This window comes from Arachis ipaensis, chromosome B4 (genome assembly GCF_059453495.1).
Source record: "Arachis ipaensis isolate K30076 ecotype BB chromosome B4, ASM5945349v1, whole genome shotgun sequence".
NCBI lineage: Eukaryota > Viridiplantae > Streptophyta > Magnoliopsida > Fabales > Fabaceae > Arachis > Arachis ipaensis.
Genome location: NC_142439.1, coordinates 87,960,419 through 87,973,945, shown reverse-complemented (window position 1 = coordinate 87,973,945; position 13,527 = coordinate 87,960,419). Strand labels below are relative to the sequence as shown.

At 39.8% G+C, this 13,527-nt stretch overlaps 1 non-coding gene across 1 annotated transcript; it reads left to right on the top strand.

Annotated features, from left to right (window-relative positions):
- Positions 1-12,681: 12,681 nt before the first annotated feature.
- Positions 12,682-12,785, top strand: LOC148568269 (small nucleolar RNA R71). The gene has a single exon (XR_015882802.1). It is a non-coding gene; the product is annotated as a small nucleolar RNA R71 (small nucleolar RNA).
- Positions 12,786-13,527: the final 742 nt, after the last annotated feature.

Sequence of the window (13,527 nt, the reverse complement as noted above, 5' to 3'; positions counted from 1 at the left end):
AGACCTGGCGTTGAACGCCAGGAAGGAGCACCCCAATGGGCGTCTAACGTTCTATAAGGAGCATACAGCTAGCATTGAGCAGGAGCTGGGTGTTCAAACCCTAAAAAGAGGCAGGGAATTTGAATTTTCTAGCCTCCTAGGACTAGTGGGTCCCACAGAATCTCCACCTACCCCACCTTCTTCTCTCTTTTACTTTCACTCTTTTTCACACACTCTTTCCCATAAAACCCTAACCCAATCACATCCATATCTCTTTCCAAAACCATCATAACTCCCACCAACCCCACCCCACTTCAAAATCAAAATTTCCCACCCAATTCCCACCCATTCATTCGAACCCTACCCTATTCCACCCCTATAAATACCCCTTCTCCCTACCCTTCATACACACACCATTCATATACTAAAGCCCCACTTGGCCGAATCCTCCTCTCTCCCTCCATCTCCCTTATTCTCTTCTTGTTCTACTCCTTTCTTCATATTTTGCTCGAGGACGAGCAAAGCTTTTAAATTTGGTGTTGGAAAAGCCTTGCTTTTCGCATTCCATTCACTATGGCACCTAAAATTGGAGAATCTTCTAAAAAGAGGAAAGGGAAAGCTGTTGCTTCCACCTTTGAATCTTGGGAGATGGAGAGATTCATCACCAAAGCTCATCAAGACCACTTCTATGAAGTAGTGGCAAAGAAAAAGGTGATTCCTGAAGTCCCCTTTAAGCTAAAAAAGAATAAGTACCCAGAGATCCGACAAGAAATCTTGAGGAGAGGTTGGGAAGTCCTAATCAATCCTATTTCGGAAGTTGAAATCTTGATGGTACAAGAATTCTATGCCAATGCATGGGTTACGAAAAACCATGATACAAGCGTGAATCCAAGTCCCAAAAATTGGAGCACCATGGTCCAAGGGCGACCCTTGGATTTCAATCCAGAGAGTGTAACGTTAGCGCTCCATTTGCCAATGATGAAAGGAGACCCATATCCTTACACTAGGAGAGTCAATTTTGATCAGAGGCTGGACTAAGTCCTTTTAGACGTTTGTGTGGAAGGAGCTCAGTGGAAGAGGGATGCTCAAGGCAAGCCTATCCAACTAAGAAGGCTTGACCTCAAGTCTATAGCTAGGGGATGGTTGGAATTCATCCAACGCTCTATCATCCCTACTAGCAATCGGTCAGAAGTGACCATTGACAGAGCCATCATGATTCATTGCATCATGATTGGGAGTGAGGTGGAGGTACATGAGGTGATACCTCAGGAATTGTACAAGAAAGCTAAAAAGCCTTCCACCTTAGCAAGGTTGGCATTCCCCCACCTTATCTGTAATCTATGTAATTCAGCTAGAATTGTCATAGAAGGAGACATCCTCATTGAGGAAGACAAGTCCATCACTAAAAGAAGGATGGAGCAAACTAGAGAGCCTACATATGCACCTCAACAAGAGCATGTGGAGCTGCCTCAACTAGAAATCCCTGAGATGCCTCAAGGTATGCATTTTCCTCTCCAATGCTATTGGGACCAATTGCATACTTCTCTTGGAGAATTGAGCTTCAGCATAGATCAGTTGAGGATGGGACATCAAGAGAATTCCACCATCCTCTATGAAATAAGAAAAGATCAAAGGGCCATGAGAGAAGATCAAAGAGCCATGAGGGAAAAACAACAAAGACAGGGGCGTGACATAGAAAAAATCAAGCACTCCATTGGATTCTCCAGAAGGAGTAGTAGCCGCCATCACTAAGGTGGATTTTTTCTCTTAATCCCTTGTTGCCTATGTTATTGTCTGTTTCTAGTACATGATCATCTTTATTTTATGTCTTAAAGCTATGAAATATTCCATGCATCTCTCACCTTGCTTAAAAGAAAAGTAAGATGCATGAATTTTGAGTTATATAATAAGAATAGTTTAATTATTTGATGTGGTGCCATTGTTTTTATTTTTTGAATGCATGAATAAATAGTGCATATTTGATATTAGAGTTAAGAATGTTGGCTCTTGAAAGAATGATGATAAAAGAGAAGTATTATTGGTAATATGAAAAATCCAAAAATTGAACCTTGAAGCAAGAAAAAGTAGCAAAAAGCAATAAAAGAAAAAAAATATATGTATATGCAAAAAAAAAATAGAGAAGCAAGCAGAAAAAGAAAAAGCCAATAGCTCTTTAAACCAAAAGGCAAGAGCAAAAAGCCAATAGCTCTTTAAACCAAAAGGCAAGAGCAAGGATCCAAGGCTTTGAGCATCAATGGTTAGAAGGGCCTAAAAGAAATATCTTAGCCTAAACAGTTTAAATGAGCTGCTTCCCTAACTATATACTTGTGGTGTGAAGGTGTCAAGTGAAAAGCTTGAGACTGAGCAGTTAAAGTTGTGATCCAAAGCAAAGAGTGTACTTAAGAGCTCTGGACACCACTTTTTGGGGATTCTAGCAAAGCTGAATTACAATCCGAAAGGGTTCACCCAGTTAAGTGTCTATGGCGTTTATGTATCCGGTGGTAATACTGGAAAATAAAGTGCTTAGGGTCACGGCCAAGACTCTAAAAAAGCTGTGTTCAAGAATAAAAAAGAACTTAACTAAGAGAATCAATAGTATCATTTGGATTCTAAGTTCCTAAAGATACCAACCATTCTGAGCTTCAAAGGAAAGCGAGATGCTAAAATTATTCAGAAACAAAAAGCTACTAGTCCTGCTCATCTAATTGAAACTCAGCTTCATTAAGAACTCTGAGTTTTTGTTATATTGATGAGGGGCAGAAGTTGGTGAATTAAAAATTATTAGAATAGTTGCGTTGCAAGTATAGTTCTTAACTCACCGAAAATCTGTCTATCAATTTAGAAATATGTCACAGAGAGTTTAAATTAAAAATTACTGGGAGTTTAAGTCCCAGGTCGTCTCCCAACGAGTTGCAGAAAAGTGTGCTATTTTATTAATCAGATGTTCCAAGAAGTTGAGTTAAGTAGAGGGAAAAATTAAATTGAGAAAATTCAAATAATATGAATAAAAGCCTTGACTGGGAGTTGATTAGTTGGAATCTCTATTACTGATGGAATGATCTCAAGATTAATTTATAATTAATGGTTGTTCTGTTTAGTTATCCCTTACTAGGTAAAGGAAAGTCAAACAAGTTGGAATACTAGATCTGTTCACGAGTTGCAACCCACTTAGTTCAAAGGGATTGGTGTTAGTGATTAGATAACAATCCAACGGTTAACCCAATTACAATTTTTCTTTCAATCCTTCCAACTCAAGAGTTCCTTTCAATCAACTCTCCATCAAGTGAGGGAACTACTCACTCATTGCAAATAATAAATCCATAACACATGAAAGGGAATTAAAAGAAGACATGATTATTGGAATGGAAAATAAATTAAAATGGGAGAAATAATCCTTGTATGAAATAATCATGAAAATATTCAAATAACAAAATTGAACAAAGCAAAGAACATGGAAGAATAAAACCAAGTTAAGAGAACGAACTAGAATGACGAAGTCTTGATGAGGAAATAACTCTTCTCAATGTTCCAATGCTAAGACCAATTGAAAATTAAAATTCTTAAACCTAGGGAAAAAAACCTAGAGGGGGAAAAACTAGATCTAAAACTATAAAACTGTGTAGAATGAATGTTGTCTTTTGTTTCTGCATATTCTCTGGCTCTAGTCTGCTGTTCCGGGCCAAAAACTGGGTCGAAATAAGGTCCAAAATCGCCCCCAGCGAAGTCTGCAGATTATGCAGATCGCACATGTCACGCGATCGCGTCATCCATGCGGACGCGTCATTCGCGCTTTTCCTTGCCACGCGTTCGCGTCGTCCACGCTACCGCGTCACCTGAGCTTTTCCAATCCGCGCGGCCGCGTGAGCCATGCGGCCGTGTCACTGCGATTCGCTCTCCTTCGCGCGGTCGCGTGAGCCATGCGACCGCGTCACTTCTCGCTGGTTATCTCCTCAAATTCTTGTGTTCCTTCCATTTTTGATAGCTTCCTTTCCAATCTCCAACTCATTCATGCCCTATAAAGTCTGAAACACTCAACACACAGATCACGGTATCGAATGGAATAAAGGAGAATTAAAAATACATAATTAAAGTCTCTAGGAAGCATTTTTTCAAACATGTTATAAATTCAGGAAGGGATTATAATTTCATGCTAATTTAATGAATAAGTGGGTAAGAATCATGATAAAACCACACAATTAAACACAATATAAACCATAAAATAGTGGTTTATCAACCTCCCCACACTTAAACGTTAGCATGTCCTCATGCTTAATTGAAGGAGATAAGGAAATAAGCATGAACATGTAGAAACTCATGAAATGCAATGCAAGCCTATATATAAATAAATGCAACTATATGATTCTTGCCCACTTGATCAAAAGTAAATAAGCTCTTCAAAATAATTACAAATCAAATTCCACTAGTTCTATAATTATACAATAAAACAGATAAAGGTGCAAGAAGATAGCTCATGAAAGCAGGGAACATGAAAATTCAAGCATTGAACCCTCACTGATAATGTATGTACGCTCTAATCTCTAGTGTATAGGGTAATCACTCTGTCCTTCTCTAATCATGCTTTCTAACTTTTGTTCTTCTCCTAACCAATCAACAACAGTTAATATACCAATGCAAACATCATGAGGTCTTTTCAAGGTTGCAATGGGGCTAAGGTACAGGTAGAGGTATACATTTGGTTAAGTGAGCTAACAAATTGAATCTTTAATTAACCTAAGCTTCAGCCCAACTTATATATTTTTAATGTAATCTTAAAGTTCATACCTAGCTACCCAGAATTCCCCTTTCTTATTCATACTCATGTATCAACTTTATATTTGATTTTATCATATGTGCATTGATCTTTTGAATTCTGAATTTAACATTGGGGTAATTTTGTCCCCTTATTTATTTATATAAATGAATTTTTTTTTACATTAAAATAATTATAGCTTATCAATGCACATAGATTTTTAATTCTTATAGTTTCACATGAGTAGGTATCCAAATTTCCATTAAATTCTCATGACACATTCCCTTAATAACTTTTGTTCCCACAATCTCCCATACTTAACTAGCACACACAATTCTATCTTAAGCTAACCAAAGATTCAATTTGGGATATACAATTGTTTTTTAGCTTAAGGTTAGTAATGTGGTAAAATATAGAACAAATGGGATTTAAAGGCTCAAAGTGGTTAACAAAGGTAATTGGAAAGGGTAGGCTTAATTTGGATAAGTGAGTTTAAACAAATAATGGCCTCAATTATGTGCAAGCATGCAAATATAATAAATATTGGACATATAAGATAAAACAAAATATAGATTACAATCACAGAGAAGTAAATACACAAGAATGAAATAATTATGGTTAAATAATGTAACCATGCATAAAGGCTCAAATCTCTCACAGGTTGTGTGTTCTTTAGCTCAAATGTCATGTTCCAAATACAACTCAAGCAAATTTATCATAAAATTTTGAAAAATTAGTGAAATTTTGTTCCAAAGATAGAGTCTTAAAAGAAACTTATTGTCTTTTCAATCAAGTAGAACATGCATGCAACTATCCTAACCTATGCAATTTATTCTATTCTATAAAAGAAAGAAAATCTAACTAAAATATCCTAATTATTGGTGCTAGGGAAAAGAAATTACCTCCGGAAGTCAGGTACTGACCGACCTCCCCACACTTAAGGCTTTGAACCGTCCTCGGTGCCGTCTGTTAGGAACAGGGGTGGGCTGGTAGCAGTATCTCCACAATCGGGACCGTCATGGCTCCCTGTGCTGGTAAAAGAGGTGGAGTCTGGGGTATCCGAGTCCCTGAAGTATCCCTTGAGTAGCTCCTTGATGTGTTTGAATCGGCGCTCGTTACGGCGCTCTCTCAACTTAGCTTTGTGTTCTTGCCGATCCAACCTTTCGATTATCTGCTGGAGCAATTCATCAGGTGTGGGTGCTTGTGGTGTTGAAGAAGGATTATCTTCAACTGGAGCAGTAGGAAGACTTGTAGTGGCTGCTGGAAGTCTGAGGTATTTTCCGTTAGCGACATACTGATCATCCCGTGGAAGCACGGCTTTGGTGTCCCCAGCTCTATAGGAGACTCCGGCTGCTGAGACAAGATCTGAGACCAAGGCGGGGAAAGGTAAGTTGCCCACAATTTGTACGTGTCCCATAGCATTCCGGATATGTCTTGAGAGATTCAGAGGTTGGTCTGTAAGGATGCACCATAGTAGAACGGCCATGTCCGCGGTGAAGGAGGACTCATGAGTGCTCGAAAAGACGTAATAGGACATAATCTGTGCCCATACGCGAGCCTCCAAGGTAAGTGCTGAAGCCAAGATTCTCTTAGGGCGGGTACGGTGGTATCCGTAGATCCAACGGTTGCCAGGTAATGCGATAACTCCGAGAATGGAGTCCCAGTTAAATTGGTACCTCTGGCGCTTAAGTGTGACTTCTTGGAAGGCGTCCATTCCCTCTGGAATAGGGGGAAGACTCAGAGCTTGCTGAATGGCCTCTTCTGTGATGGGGACTTGCTTCTGCCGGACATAAACAGACGGCAGGGATGGCATGTAGAAGTTAGAGTAGAACTCAACTACCTAAGAAAGATTGACCTGCCTTGGCTGTCTTCGTAGGAAACCCCATTGTCTTCGTTCAATTTGTGGCTCAACAAAGGTAGCAATGTTGGACGGGAGGATAAGAAGGTATTCATTGTTATAGTTTCTTTCTGCCAGGATAGGGAACATCTGCTCACAGTAGCGATTGGGAAATCGCGCAGTGTCCTTTGCTAGAAAGGCTTTCTCCTTTTCATCAACCTTTATTATCCTCTTAACTCTTTTTGTTGAGGGCTTGACTGCGGTTGAAGAAGGTTCTGCCACTAATGCTCTTTTAGTGCCTCTTCTTGCTGAGGGTTTAGGAGTCGCTTTCTCCTTTCCTTTCTTGGTATTTGAGAAGAAAGTATGAACAGAGAGTAATTACATTGGCTATATTAGCAAGCATTTGAAGTTCATCAGAAGGGTTTTATGCAGAAAGTTGCAGCATCACTTTTTCATACTTATCAGGTAGGATTATCACTTTTTCATTGCATCCATCAAAAATTGCTATGGACTCCTGTTATTCTTATGTCTTTGGCACTTTTCTTTTTTTTTTTTTTTTTGTTTTTCTTTTCTTTTTCTTGGAGCTTCTTTTGCTCCTTGTTTGCTTAGTGTCATGTGTTGCACAAGCCTTTGGCATTTTCTTTTTCTTAACAGTGCACTACACATATCCACTTTAGGCATTTTAGTTCACATTTCTTCTTGAGACATTGGTGCCCAGCACCTCTTTGTGTGACTAAATGTTTTGTATTTAGGTTGCTCTTGATAATGGACTTTTGGTTGATAATCCCGGGTTAGTTAACCCAAGTTACCAAGTGTTGAAACACTCCTCAGAACCTATTCATCCAAGCATATCCTTAATACATAAACACCACAGGCATTTGTCTCAGAAGTTCAAACCATTGGTGCCTAGCTTATTTTCTCAATTTTTTTGCTTTTTGGTTGCCTTTTTCCGTGGCTTTTTCTTTTCCTTTTTCTTTCTTTTTCATGGCCAAAGACATTTATTCATCAAGATCCATAGACAATTTTTACTTCTACATAAAAAATGATAATTCTACACTCTAATTTTAGTGATGTGACTAAACAATCAAGCATGCATACCACCACTTAATTCTACTTGATTTGTCACTAATTTAGCCAAGTTACTTTTGTTCAAACTTTTCTTTTATTTTTTGGAAACAGAACAAGCATGGCACGCACTTGTTTAAGAAGGTGAAGTTATATCCAAACATCTAGGCATTCACTTTATTCAAAGCACTTAACAAACACACATACTAAAAAAAACGACTCATGAAAAAAAAAACTCCACCTAACACTTAAATGACTTATGATGAAAACACGTTCATAAAGACAATTCACCAATTATCATTTGATTATTAAGGAACGAGACCACCTCTTATTTATTGCTTGGTTCTTCTTAATTCTTGGGATCCTGCTTCTTCTTGCTTCCTGCCTCTTTTTGACCACTTGTGCTTCCTTTGTCTTTTCTTATGAGCTTTTTCCAGAATCCAGCCTTTTTCATCGTTTCTTCCACTCCTTTTTCAAGGATCATTGCCTTGTTTATTTCTCCTTCTTTCCTCCCTTTGAAATACTCATCATAAGCTGGGAATGCTGGGTCCATCTTGTGTAGATGTTCCCCTATGTAGTTAAGCTTGATTTGCGAACTGATGTTGTAGTCAGCTTGGACTGAGTATCTTGCATTCTGTACAGTGGTGGCTTCCTTGATTGCCAAGACATTGGCATCTTGGTGTTGGCATATGTGGCTGAAGGATTCCTGTAAGTGTAGATTTTGTTCCCTTTGCAGATCAAAGAATCTTGATTCAAAGTTCCTTTGCATATCCATCATTTTTAGATGAAAGTCTTCTTGTCTTTCCTGAGACCTCATGTATTGTTGAGACATTCCTTCCATGATTTCCTGCATTTTGCTCATATCCATGGGGTCTCTGGGAATTCGTTGTCTTCTTTCAGGAGTTGCTTGCTCTTCTTGCTCTTCTTCTCTGTCTTCTCCTTCCTGTCTTTCTTGTTCTGCTTCTTGCTCGGCTTCCACTTGTTGCCCTTCTTCATTTCTTCTTCTTGTATGTCTTGGAGGAGTTGGGCCAAGAGTCATTCTGTGTGCAGTTATGGCCAGCCCAGGATATAGCCAATTAGGTCTTTCATCCTCAAGTGGTACTTGGGCATCGATGCATAGTCTAATGATGGTGCTAGGGAAATGAAGCCAGGATTCAGGGTCACTTTTCTCACTAAACTCTTGTATCTGTTCAGCAATGAGTTTATGAACTTTGATCTCTCCTCCAACCATAATGCAATGTAGTAAGATGGCTCTTTTAGGGACTATTTCTGAAGAGTTTGCAGTGGGTAGGATGGATCTCCTAACTATTGCATACCACCCTTTAGCTTCAGGTGTTAGGTCTCCCCTTCTCAAGACTCTTGGAGCCCCTCTTGTTTTTCTCACCCATTCAGCTCTGATGGCACAAAGGTCTTCAGCAATAGTTGTATAGTCAGGTTCTCCTCTCATCCTTTCTTCATAACTTGCTTGGCTGAAATGTATGTTTTTCAGGCCAAGAGTTTTCATGATTGCCTTGGGACTGAAGTCAACTTCCACCCCTCTCACATAGCTTTTGTATGTGGGGTTCTTGGTTTGATCCTCCCTTACTGCATTTGCATAAAACTCCTTCACCAAGTTGATGTTGATTCTAGTGATTGGCTTAGTTAGGAGCTCCCACTTCCTCTTTTTGATCTTTTCCCAAACACCTGGGAACTCATCCTTTTCAAGTTCAAAGGGGACCTCAGCTAGTACCGTTTTAGGTCTCATCCATTCGGCTTGAATCTCATGGAACACTGATCTGTATCTCCATGCATCGAATCCCCTGTTTTCCTCCATTGGCTGCTTGTCTTTTCTTCTTTTGTGGCTAGATGAAGCTGCCATTTTGGTAAGTGACAACTAAAGTTGACAAGGTGAAGCAAGAAGTGTTGTTGGAGGTGTGGTGAGATTGTTTTCGGCAAGAGATGGTTATGCTATGATGAAGGAAAAAGTGTATGAAGGAGGATTGATGGTGTGGGACTCGTTCCCCAAGTGGTTCTTTATAGTGCCCATGAGTGAAAAATGAACGGCTAGGGTGGTTTGTGAAGGGTGGCTTGATGGTAAATATATGAATTGTAGATAAGGACGATTGGCTTTTCATTTTCTTGGAAGTATTCTGGATGCATTAGGTTGTACATGTAGCTTTCTTTTCTTGCAGAACTTCCTTTTCCCATGTGTTAGTTTCAAAGATTTATGAATTTTCTTTTTGACCAAGCACGTACCTCCCTTTGTCTTTTTCCTCCATTTTTGTCTTTTCTTTTGTACCTGCACAAACAAACAAATTTGCTATCATTTTTCGGTCCATGTGAATTATGAATAGTATTTGCACATGTAAATCAATGCTTGTCTTTATGAGCTTATAGCCGTGACTTCTACATGTATGCACACTTATTATTTGGACACCAAACTTAGTTTTTGGTTAAGTCTCCTGATGACATGAAATCCATATTGGTTGTCCTTAATGAGTGTGCATATTTCTAATAAATCATAGTCACCTTGGCTCTTTGATTCTAAACAAAGTGACTACCCTAAGTAATTGAAACTAAAGCATTAAAACATGTGAATGGTATACTTGTCATGAATTTTGAAATCCAGAGGAACTTCTTGCTTTTCATAAACTGTGTTCAAAAAGAACACCAAACTTAATGTTTGGTTGTGCACCTTGAATGAAAGATGGAATTCAATTTGAGTAAGATTTGGGAGTGCCATCAGGCACACCAAACTTAGAGACCAATTGTAATTTACATGCACGGTTTAGTGCACTTAATCAATAGTTGTCCTGAGGATTCAAGTTCATGCATAAGAAACCATTCTTTATTAGATGTAAAGCAAAGCACTAAAGATTAAGGATACTAAAAACATGGGTTGCCTCCCATGAAGCGCTTCTTTAACGTCACTAGCTTGACGGTTGTCCCTTGCTAGGGTGGATTGTAGTGCTTGACGTCCTCTCCTCTCACTATGAAAACGTCCCCTCTTGATTCATTCATGACCTCTAAATGTTCCATAGAAAGAACTTTCTTGATTGTGAACACTTGAGGGAGCTGGGAAGGAATGGTCTTGAGGCCAGGTGGGATTGGCAGATAATGACTTGAGACCACTTTATCTCCCGGAGAAAAACCTTCAGTGGGAATTTTCTTGTTTCTCCATCCTCTTGGCAATCTCCCTATCACTCTTCCCTTTCTCTTGAGGATTTCTTCATTGACCTTTATGTCAGGAGGATCCTTCTGATCTGTTTCCACTGATTCTTGTGGCTCTAACTCTTGCAACTCTTGTTTGCCTTCCAATGACTGTTTTAGAGTCTCAGCTGCTGGATTACTTTCCTCCAAACACGGATGGCTACTATCATCTTTAGGCTTTTCAGATTCTGGTTCAGGCTCAGATGCAGGTTTGAAGACTTTGAAAATGAGCTGTTCATCATGTATTCTCAGAATTAGCTCTCCTTGTTCTACATCTATGAGCGCTCTAGTAGTGGCTAGAAATGGTCTGCCCAGAATGATAGGGTGTAAATAGCTTTCCTCCATGTCCACAATGACAAAGTCCGTGGGGAAATAATAATCTCCCACTTTCACCAGCACATTTTCAACTACCCCTTCAGCTTGCTTCTGAGTTTTGTCAGCCAGTTGTATGATTACATCAGTGGATCTCACCTCGTTCAGTTGTAGCCTCTTCATAAGAGTTAGAGGCATCACATTTATGCTAGCTCCTAGATCACAGAATCCTCTGTCAATTTTTGTTTCCCCTATGATGCAAGGGATATGAAAACTTCCTGGGTCCGTTTTCTTAGAGAGTGTGTCCTTCTTGATGAGAGCACTGCATTCTTTGTTCATTGTTACCGTTTGTCCTCCCTTCAAAACTCTTTTCTTGCTTAACAATTCCTTTAAATACTTGATGTGTGTGGGCATTTGATGAAGAATCTCAAGAAAGGGAATATTGACATGCAGAGAATTAAATGTCTCTAGAAACCTTGAATAGGTTTTCCTTTTTTCACCTCCTCCTAACCTCTCAGGAAATGGTGCTTTTGGTTGGTATACTTCCATCATGCCTTTTTGCAGATCCTTGGCTTGCTCAGTTCCACCTTCCTGCTTAACTTCTTCCACATCATCTTTCAAGATTTCTGGTTCATGCTGTGAGGACCTGATTCCTCCTTCTTCTGAGACTTCCTTCAATATGGTGATGGCCTTGCACTCTTCCCATCTTACTCTCTTTTGTTCCCCCTTAGGATTCTTTTCTGTGTCACTAGGGAACACTGCAGTTGATTTGGGTGCCTGTTGAGATAGCTCTCCTACTTGAGATTCCAACCTTTTGAGTTTTTCACCATGGTTTCTTAAGGTAGTTCTCACATCATCCCTGAAGCTCTTCAATTCAATTATGTCTTGGCTCATGGTTGCCATCATTCCTTCCATCCGGTTTAATTGATCTTGAAATTGTTGGTTCGGATTAGGTTGGGTATGTTGATTATTTTGGCCATGATATGATGATTGGGGGTAAGTGTTTTGTGTGGCTTGGTATGATCTTTGGTTGGAGTTTTGGTATGTGGAATTGTTTTGTTGGTTGTGGTTGTAAGGTTTGTGGTTTTGTGGTTGGGTTTGTTGGTTTCCCCACCCAAAGTTTGGGTGGTTTCTCCAGCCTGGGTTGTAAGTGTTGGAGTGTGGATCATATGATTGCCTTTGTTGGTTTCCCACATAGTTAACCTCATCCCAATCACCTCCTTCAATGCCTACTTCCTCTTGATCTTGTGTGTGTATTGCAGCCACTTGCTTTGTTTCTAATTGCCTGGTAAGCTCTGCTAGTTGTTTGGCAAACACCTTGTTTTGGGCTAGAATTGTATCAACATGGTTCAGCTCCATGACTCCCTTAGTGTTGTGCCTTTCTGATGCATAATAGTACTCATTCTCAGCCACTGTCTCGATCACTTCAATGGCTTCTTCCACAGTCTTTTTCTTGTTCAATGAACCTCCTGATGAATGGTCTACAGCCTTCCTTGATTCATAAGAGAGCCCATCATAGAAGATGTGCAATTGCACCCAATCATGGAACATGTTTGGTGGGCATTTCCTTGTCAAGTCCTTGAATCTCTCCCATGCCTCGTAGAGAGTTTCACCATCTTGTTGTCTAAAAGTCTGGACCTCAGATCGAAGCCTATTGACCTTTTGTGGAGGGTAGAAACGTGCCAGAAACTTGCCTTCCACCTCATCCCATGTGGTTAGACTCCCCCTTGGGAATGATTCCAGCCACTTAGCTGCCTTGTCCCTAAGTGAAAATGGGAACAAGAGCAGTTTATAGGCATCTTCCTGGACTCCATTGGTCTTCACAGTGTCACAAATTCTCAGGAACTTTGTGAGATGTTGGTTTGGGTCTTCATTAGCACTTCCTCCAAAGGAACAATGATTTTCCACCAATGATATTAGCTGTGGCTTGAGCTCAAAATTGTTGGCCTGAATGGGTGGTTTCTGAATGCTACTACCACAATTCCCAGAGGTTGGGTTTATGTATGAACTAAGAACCCTCCTCTCAGGAATGGCATTGTTTCCATCAGCTCTCTCATGGTTGTGAACTTCTCTATCCATGTTGAGATCTAGAGCTTCCTCAAAATTGTCCTCAGATTCTCCTTCAGATTCCTCTTCTCCCACTACTCTCTTCCCTCTTGCTTCCCTTCTAAGTCTATGAAGGGTCCTTTCCGGTTCGGTATATGGAGGAGTTGATGTCTCTCCTCTCCTACCTGTCATACAAGAACACAGCTCAAACACAAACAGGTAAAATACTCTTGGTTAATGGAAGAGTATGGTTAGCTCAATTGAGGAATTAATTCAAACAGTTAGTGAGTCAGTGAGTTAGTTGCATGAATTTAAAGGCATAAAGAAGGAAAGCATGTAACCAAGTGCA